The sequence below is a fragment of the Brassica napus genome, unplaced genomic scaffold (genome assembly GCF_020379485.1).
Source record: "Brassica napus cultivar Da-Ae unplaced genomic scaffold, Da-Ae ScsIHWf_346;HRSCAF=548, whole genome shotgun sequence".
NCBI lineage: Eukaryota > Viridiplantae > Streptophyta > Magnoliopsida > Brassicales > Brassicaceae > Brassica > Brassica napus.
In genome coordinates, this window is record NW_026016426.1 from 177,087 (window position 1) to 187,500 (window position 10,414).

Here is a 10,414-nt window from a genome sequence, read left to right on the forward strand (position 1 = left end):
CGTGGGGTATTTATAGGAGACACCAGCCAATCAGCTTCAGGTTGGTGGCAGCCTGTGTGTCGCTCCGCATGGCTCCGGACGCATGCACGGCGGCACCTCGTGCTCCACATGGCTGGCTGCATGTCCAGGACACATGCAGGACGCCACCACTCCTCCCAGATGTCAGGCTGCATGACTGGAGCTCATGCAAGGCGCCACACATCCTCACACATGTCGATCAGCATGCTTCGGTTGCATGCGTCGCGACATCTCGTGCTTGGCTGATCCACCTCGTGCTCCACATGGCTGGCTGCATGTCCAGGACACATGCAGGACGCCACCACTCCCCCCAGATGTCAGGCTGCATGACTGGAACTCATGCAAGACGCCACCCCAGCACACACATGTCGATCAGCATGCTTCGGTTGCATGCGCGGAGACACCTCGTGCTTGGCCGTTCCACCTCGTGCTTCTATGTGTCAAACTGCATGTTCAGCTTTCATGCACGTCTACACCTCCTCCTTGTGTTGACACTCAGCTGCCGATGTGATAGACAGAACGTCCTGGCCATATGCATAGGGACACCTCGAGCTTCTTGGTCGGTTTACGCGATTTTTGACCTTTCCGGCATATTTTCGTCCCGCGATCAATCCCGAATATTTTTATTCTCCCGTTTAGATGAGTTTAATATTTTTAATAAACTCCAATCTGAAGTCTGACTTTGGCGGTAAATATTTCCCGATCCTTCGGCTTCATCGAACACTTGCATAATACCGAAATTTGGGTTTTCGTCTAATTTCAGGTTTTCCCGTCGTGCTTCGATCCCGTCGTGCTTGCTTCCCGTCGTGCTTACTTCCCATCGTGCTTAATTCCCATCATGTTTCCAATGTCTTCGAAATAATATTCTGCTGATACGAAGTTTTGCGGAAAACTTCGTGCTGAAGAAACGTCATTCTTCCAAAACGTCGAGCTTCTAAACCGTCGTGCTTCCAAAAATATTATGTTTCCAAAACGTCCGTCTCATCAATCTAAGGCATCTTCTAACTATGGTCGAGCAACTTATTCGACTCATAGTTAACTCACGATCACTTCTTCTCCCACCTCGTACTTCAAAACTTCTCGATCGATCCATATCGCCCGCGACTCGACCACCACAAAGATACTCGACCATTTCTATTTTTTTTAACGGGTTTCTACATTCTTCCCCCCTTAATAGAATTCGTCCCCGAATTCTTGGTTGCGCAATTGCTCGTCTTCACAACATTCTCCACTCATCTCCATAACCTCTTTACGCTGTGCACCACAGTTCCTTGAGTGTCTTCTTCAAGGCCTCCACAATCGTCTTCATATCTCATCACTGGAATGATCACTGAGCCATCCTCTTTCTTTTACTCTGCCCTAACACCCTCATTGCCCATGATACTATCTTGTCCAGATTCCTCAAACCCTTTCTTGATCTTCGTCTTCCCAAATACTGATGAAGTCCTTCCCCAATGAAGTCTTGTTTCCTCCCATCTGTCCAGTCCATACCACTATCCAGTCCCTCTGAAACTGTCTCTTTTCTTTCGCTTCGGGTTTGGGTTTGGCCTTGAACTCCCTCCACTTTAAGGTTTTCATCCCTTAAAGTTTCGATCAACAAACACACTTACTCGCTGCAACTCAAAAGAACACTTCACACACAAGTTAGTAGACAACTAATCCCAATAGTCTACTAACAACAACCTAGCAATGCTAACCAGCAACCTAACAATTCTACCCAAGCAACCTAACAGTTCTAGATTCCACTATCTCAATCCTAATTCCTAAAACCACAAATCCTATCGCTGGACGTGACCGGTTTCCCTAATGCCTTTTGTGACTCTTTTTGACTCGATAAATATTTAAAACCGATTAAATCATGAGTTCTAGAAGCATGGACGAAACCATGCTCTGATACCACCTCTGTAACACCCCCGAACCGTCCTAAGCATAGGTCGACCCACCGGCCAACAATCAAACAAGAACATGACCGACGGACGACCCACACCAAGGGTTGGAGATGAAAGGCCAACCGGCCAGCCAACAATCAAACAAGAACATGACTGACCGTCCAACCCAACAGCATGGTCCGGAAGCGCTACGTGACGGGCTAGGGACAATCCGGTCAGAGTCACAAACTTTACTCCACGACCTAGACCAGTTCATCCACTAACTCGTCCCGCTGCGTCAAGGCATAAGGCTTTGCAACCCGTACCTAGAGTTAGCGTTTTCCGTTAGATCAAGGCCTAAGGCTTTTCAACCCGTACCTCGACCTAACGTTGTGTTAGACCGGACTAGTCAAATATCAGAGTACTCATGAACCGCATATAAAACAATTACTTTTATTGATTCAAGAAATATTCATACATTGAATAACTCAAGACTGGGCCCGGCCTAATGCCAAATCGAGTCAACATAACACAGTTCACAATACCGTTTACAAAAGGCATGAAAATCTACACCGGCGGTCCTAACGTCCAGCACGAAGCTATCCGATCATCCTTACCTAAAGTGACCTGCAAAAAGGACAACGAAGTTGGATGAGTAATCTAGTATTACTCAGTGAGCTGGCGGCCTCTACCCGCAACCTAGACTCTACCCAGACAACCCAAAATAACAATCAATCTAGCCCTAGCATGCAATAAAAGCTAAGGCTAAGCAAACCGTTACTAAGTTAGACTTGGCCTCCTGCCATGATCTAGCTTCAAGTAACGGGAACCTGCATTAAAACAAGTCAACAAACAATCCCTAGTTAACCATATATACGCCTGAGTTCAATACTCATGTAGTGTTAGACACTTAGACTATACAAGTATCATTAATTGATCAACCAACAATCAAACAAGAACATGATCGGCCAACCAATGATACCGCATAGCTTTAATATCCACCACCCTTCACAAGCAATCCCTCAAACATATACAGGCCAACATCAGGCCTACACTAACCAAATACACACCAAGCCTAATCCGGTACCTAAACCAGACTTAAGACTTAATGTCAGAACCTGCAAGCAAATCAGTCAACCACAAACACAATCACAATAATAAGACTATGAGTAACTACGACTCGATCTAACTTGTAACACCGTATATCGGTGCTACACTAACTCGAGGGTTCCATAACCCTCTACTACACTCTAAACACAACACAACACACTACCCCGGGAAATGGTGACTTAGTGTTCATCCTCTCTATCGGCAATATCCTATCTTCCTACCACAAAGGCCAGAAGAAGGAACTTTCAACCGACCGCGGCCCACAGTCCTTCGGGTCACCGCGCGACAGCCCACAGTCCTTCGGGTCACTACCACATTACACCGTCGTGTAATCACTCAGCCATAGGCCATGATCCCGTCTCTCTGAGTCTTCCCGATCCAGCGAATAAGGGGTTTCATTGAACCCGCTGAATACGAGGGCGAGGAAACACTAATCAACCCCAAACAAGCCTAATATGGGCGGGTTACGCACATACTGTCGGCACACTCACACAACACAAACTCAATCTAGAACCTAACATAATGATAAAGTTCCAGATCCTAACTAGACACTCGACTCAACAAGACTAACCAATAGTACCAGTAGTCCAGCCTATATGGCCTAACTACTAAACAATTAAACAACAATATCAATACTAAACAACTCAATCTAACCGTTACCCAGATAGTCCAGCTCCCGCTGAGAAACTATCTTTAAAGATAACGGGAACCTGCACTCAACCATATCAACACGCAAGAATAGAAAACATGATGCATCCTATTCTTAGTCCTAATCAGGTTATCAACTCAGTCTTAATTCCTTTCATCTCAGCTTAGCCCTTGCTAAACTGAGTCCAGTTCCATAAATAAAATAACCCTAAGGACTCTACCATTCAATAACGTGATCATTCTACTCTATATGCGACTCGATCTACCCTAAATTCCAAGTGGAATTCAAACAAACCAACTCACAAAAACTACCCTAAATTCCAAGTGGAATTCACACAAAACCAACTCACAGTGTTCTAGGCGAGAAGCAGCTGGTTGATCGGAGAGGACTTGGCCAAAACAAAAGGGACGCCTTGACTGGACTGGAATGGACTGATCTTGTCTTGGACACAACCTTGGCTTCACCATGAAGAAGTTGACAGGCCTCGACAGGCTGATCTAGACTCGGACAGAACCTCCTCTAGCTTCTGGACAGTTCTTCGGACTTCCTGGCGGAGTATCGAGCAGAACTTCGACTGATCTGAACCCATAGTTCTGAACTAACTCTGGACAGCACCTCCACTTTACCATCATAGAATAAGACTGGCCTGGACGGATTGAATTGGACAGAGCTTCCGCGTCACAATCGTAGAGAATTGCCGATTGGACGGAACTGGCCTTCTTGATGGAGTATCGGTCTTCAGAATCGATCATACTCTAGAATCAATCACTTCCTTTCTCTCTCTCTCTCTCTCTATAGCCACGTTGAATTGACTCCCATCTGATCTGATCTTCACTTAATTGACCTTCAGTTGGACAGAACCTTCCCAAGGTGCTGACTCGAAATCAGTAGAGAACTGACCTCGAAAACTCTCTAAAACTCTCGATATAGCTCGGAATCACTTGCTTTCTTTTTCTATCTTTCTCTCATGTTTTTAACTTGGTTTGGACAGGTCTGGATGTGAAGAAATGAGCTGGGGTCGTGGGGTATTTATAGGAGACACCAGCCAATCAGCTTCAGGTTGGTGGCAGCCTGTGTGTCGCTCCGCATGGCTCCGGACGCATGCACGGCGGCACCTCGTGCTCCACATGGCTGGCTGCATGTCCAGGACACATGCAGGACGCCACCACTCCTCCCAGATGTCAGGCTGCATGACTGGAGCTCATGCAAGGCGCCACACATCCTCACACATGTCGATCAGCATGCTTCGGTTGCATGCGTCGCGACATCTCGTGCTTGGCTGATCCACCTCGTGCTCCACATGGCTGGCTGCTTGTCCAGGACACATGCAGGACGTCACCACTCCCCCCAGATGTCAGGCTGCATGACTGGAACTCATGCAAGACGCCACCCCAGCACACACATGTCGATCAGCATGCTTCGGTTGCATGCGCGGAGACACCTCGTGCTTGGCCGTTCCACCTCGTGCTTCTATGTGTCAAACTGCATGTTCAGCTTTCATGCACGTCTACACCTCCTCCTTGTGTTGACACTCAGCTGCCGATGTGATAGACAGAACGTCTTGGCCATATGCATAGGGACACCTCGAGCTTCTTGGTCGGTTTACGCGATTTTTGACCTTTCCGGCATATTTTCATCCCGCGATCAATCCCGAATATTTTTATTCTCCCGTTTAGATGAGTTTAATATTTTTAATAAACTCCAATCTGAAGTCTGACTTTGGCGGTAAATATTTCCCGATCCTTCGGCTTCATCGAACACTTGCATAATACCAAAATTTGGGTTTTCGTCTAATTTCAGGTTTTCCCGTCGTGCTTCGATCCCGTCGTGCTTGCTTCCCGTCGTGCTTACTTCCCATCGTGCTTAATTCCCATCATGTTTCCAATGTCTTCGAAATAATATTCTGCTGATACGAAGTTTTGCGGAAAACTTCGTGCTGAAGACACGTCATTCTTCCAAAACGTCGAGCTTCTAAACCGTCGTGCTTCCAAAAATATTATGTTTCCAAAACGTCCGTCTCATCAATCTAAGGCATCTTCTAACTATGGTCGAGCAACTTATTCGACTCATAGTTAACTCACGATCACTTCTTCTCCCACCTCGTACTTCAAAACTTCTCGATCGATCCATATCGCCCGCGACTCGACCACCACAAAGATACTCGACCATTTCTATTTTTTTTTAACGGGTTTCTACACCGCTGTCCTAGAGTCCGTTTCTTTGGCTCCGGCCAAGATGGCAGAGCCGAAGTTGACCATGTCTGAGTGAGGACCATGGTCACAGTACAACCAAGTTGGAGTTTGACCTACGGTTGAGAATGATCAAGTCCAGTAATGGACGAGGATCAGGCCACGACCTACTCGGAGATGGACCTATGGTCGGGGTGAAAAGGTCGAGTCCCTGAGTGGACCAGGACCGGAATACGATCACGTCCGTAAATTGACCAGGATTGAATTATGACAAAGTCCAGTGAAGGACAGAAGTCAAGTTTGAGGTGTTTTTAGTCTAGAGGGAGTAAGATCGCAATGTGGCCAAGCCTGAAAAGGTTGTGGCTGGTTAAGGGGATGATCCAGTACGTTGTGGCTGAGGTCATGAACCTTATTGTCCATGAAAGACAAAAGAACCATAACAATCTGTTAGGACTCGTTGTAGGACGAGCAGCCTAAAGATTGTAACGAGTTCCTGAGGACTTGACTTGTACATCGAGTGGCGTGGGGATTGGCCAAATCTACTAAGGCTCGAGTATGCAGCATGTTCCTAGGGACTGGTTATGATCTAGGCATGGACTATGATCAGAGATAGAATAAAATCTGAAGAAGATGATATTCAAAAGAAAGACATGGACTTGTTGGATACTTGGATCGCAACCTGGAGAGTTCGTCCAGTGACACAAGGAATGGCTTTGGATGGAATTACAAGTATCACTTGATTGGATGCTTGATGGACCCTCCACTGTGGTCGAAGTAAACAAGTAAGGGCGCCATAAGCAAAACCAGAAAGGACCACTTGATAGGATTTTTGTGGTTAAATGCTTATCAAGTGGGGGAGACTTCTACAACGATGGTAAAAGGAATTTGATCGTCGAAGTGGTGATTTGGTGGTTCTGAGTCAAGCTTGTGCTATTCCCTGATAAGGACTAGGATAAGTCGGTTGGAATATTTTGTCTTGGGACAATATATAATCACCACCGGATTCAAGGACGAATCCTTTTGAAGTGGGGAAGACTTGTAACATCCGCGATCCTAGATAAGGACCGTCGGGACGGCCATAGTTCGAGGAAACGAACCTGCCGGTCTTAAGACCTTAAGGCTAGCGTTACATTGCCAAGATAGAAGGTTAAGGACGTCAGGATGCTGAGACTTAACCTTATAAGAGAAAGAAGTCAGCTAGGATAAGCTGTACAGAAGCTGGGCGATGCTTACGGGAAGCTCGATCAGCTAGATGTAGCTCGGTCAAGCTCAACCTAGCTCGTTCCAAGTTAAGTCCGCTCAACCAGCTGGACAACTAGCTCACTCAGCTGAGGCAGCTGGGAGTCAGCTCATCTCAGCTCGACGAACTGTTCGGGTTTTGGGCCGATAGTCCGGGTCCAGGTCAGTGGAGGGCCAAGAGGTACGGCCAAGTGGTCCATGAGTCATTGGGCTCTTGTGGGCAGGCCGTGGGCTTGGGGTACCAAGTCTGGGCTTGGGTTCGACGTTCCTATAAGGTCTGGAACATTCCATTTCCGAACAGGTATGATCTGGACCGTTGATTGTAATCGATGGCCAAGATCTGTCCCAAAAGGATGCTTCGAAGGGATGTGTCCCTTCGCACATGACCTTTGGTTGCCTATATAAAGGATCCACGACCAGAGATCAATTCATTCATTCTCATTCAGTCTCATTCTGTCTGAGACAAAGGACACACGTCCTAAACAAAGGAATCCCCCAATAAGAACCGAGGGTCCAAGCCGGAAAAGGCTCGGTTGTGGTGGTTTAGTATCTGCGGCAAGGAGAACGGTTTAGGAGAGAGGAGGCCGTGTGGTTATGGATACCCAAGGCATAGAGAAAGGTCTGGAGAAGGATTCCAACCCCGTGGTTCAGTCAGATAGGGTCAGTGGGGTAACCACCGACTCATCGGCTAAGACAATCGGACAGTCCGAACCGGTCTAGCCATGGGCGTTTGGGTTATGTCCTATTCTTCTTATTCTTTTCATCTAGTTCTTCTTCTACTCCTCCTGTACATTGGCGTGGCCTTTTTGATATGTTGGGATTGGTTATATCCATGGTTCTGGTTGAGTAATGCGGGCGCGGTCCATAACCGACGAGTTAGGCATGCACATGATCTGACTGGCCTCTGGTGATCCGATTGGATGGGGGCGGTTCTGTTCTGTAACCATTCACTAAACAGTCACAATGGTTCATGACTTGTGTAGGTTAAGGCGTGGTCCTTTGGCCATAGGCCGGACACACGCACGGACTAGACAGTCCATACGGACGGTTAGATCAAACGGTGGGAACATGTGAATGCGTGCGAGTTGCCAAGGGCCATGATTTGCCAAGAGGAACGTGTGTCAAAAGGGTACTAGTTCCCAAAGGGTGTGAGTTCCAAACGGTGCCATTGGTTCAAGGCTTAGGCCAAACCATGTGGACAGTCCGCGGCTGCATAGTCGAACGGACGGACAGTTAGTTTAACCGGAGTGTTGTGTAGCAAGGTCTGATCGGTTGCAAGGCAATCCAGTTTGGGCTTGGGCCTTACTCGGTGGTATAGATCCAGGCTTTGGGTTGGATCAGGTAAGAAGGTCCGTGAGCCTTTGGGCCGGACTTATAACTGGCCGATCGCACCTAGATCTTAACCAGACGGTTAGACGGGACTATGGACGATCCGGCTATGGTTGGATGGTTCTAGCTGCAAAGGCTAAGTAGGATATCTTACAATCAACTTTGGGTTGGTCAGTAGGATAGGCGCCATATGCCTTATCTAGGGAGTAGACCCACATGATGGCAATGGAAGGCCGGTTATGTCAATACCTGACAAGTAGGCGATTCCTTATGAAGTCTAGTGGTCGGACCATGTTTCATGACGATGGTTCGATGGACGAACACTAGTATGGATAGTCACGTTGCTGGAGTAAGAGTATTGATGTGATGCTTCTAGATACCAACCTTGGTGTTGACAGCTTCGAGATTGGCTAAGAGCCATGACGAAGTGTGTGGCTAGTACTATGTGTCGTAGACCATAGTTACTGAGCCTAAGTGTGATTGTTCAAGGAAGGCAGTGTAAGATCTGATCATGGTTGAGTATGGACGATCTGACCTCTGAATTATGGTTCAAGGTGTCGGTCCTAACCTGATTAATGAATGCATCGGTTGGTGTGAACAAATCATATCTGTTGTTTGGGTTAAGTCCCAAGGCCGATCAGGCCATATGATGACTCATCAGTTCCAAGTCATGTGAGGAAGGTTGCTTGATTGACTTAGGATCTAATGAGCTTTGTCAGTCCCGAAGATGGACTTGGTACTATTGCCTATAAGGCAAAAGGATTTCGGATTGTGCACGAGCCTAGAAAGGCCAGATGCAAACCCTTATCCTTTAAAAGACATCTCAAAGGTTACTTATGTATGTGGGGATGGTTGGTTGATTGACTAAGTACCTACACTACAAAAAAAAAGATATATTGTGACTACATCTTGAGACGAACTGTCTCGGTCACAATTTAGTGACGTTTTTAATACGTAGTTGTGACTGTATTTTTTCGTCTTAATTCTGTAGTTGTTTCGTCACTATATTATGACGATGTAAGTCGTTGCTATATTTAGTCACAACTACAGACGTAATTGTTACTATAGTGATAAACGTAACGGTCGTGACGGTATTATGACTATACGTATCATCACAAATTGGATACGAAACGGTAACGGAAAGATACGTCTCTATTTGGTACGTAAATGTGACTCACCTTTAGTCATTAACTAATACCGACGAAAGATATATTTATTGTTGCAAACTTTTACATAAATGATGTAATAATTTTGTAGTTAATTAAAACCAAATATCTGATGTTTACTTTTTCACGATTTGTGACAAACCTTTGAGTCTATAAAAATAGTTGCATAACTATATTTAAAAATTAAGAGAAATTCTTTTACAAACATATGTCAATGTTACTTTTTTTTTTATTCAGTGCATACCTATTTATAAGGACTAAGTCCTTATCTAATATGGAATATACTTTATTATTTCCTTTTTATATTATAAATTAGAATCCTAATCTCTTTATACATAGCATACGTACGAGACTTAGAAAAACAGAAAAGAGTCCAATTTGATTCTCAAGCCATCTACTGTCGAGGAGAAGGAAAAAGAAGCTCTCTGCTGTAGAAAATAATGTCACTGAATAATGATATTAAAATTGCAAGAAAGTGGATGTATGAAAGAATCGATGGCTCCACTAATCAAGTTTCAGAAACTTTTTGTCAAGGTTTAGAGAGTTTTATGGAATTTGCTAAGAAACAACCTCTATTTCTCGAGAATGGCAAGCTTTTTTGTCCATGTTATAAGTGTGACAATGGAAGATTATTAGAAGAAAAATCTGTGTGGAGTCATCTATATAATAGGGGTTTTACATGCAACTACTGGGTTTGGATTTCTCACGGAGAGAATTATAATATTCTAAACAATCCTGAGAATATAATTTCTAGTGAAGATGCTTCTGGTTTTGACTCTCAAACCGAGACAGTAAATCCTTACGTGTCAATGGTATCAGATGCATATGCAGATGGTAATCAGGAAA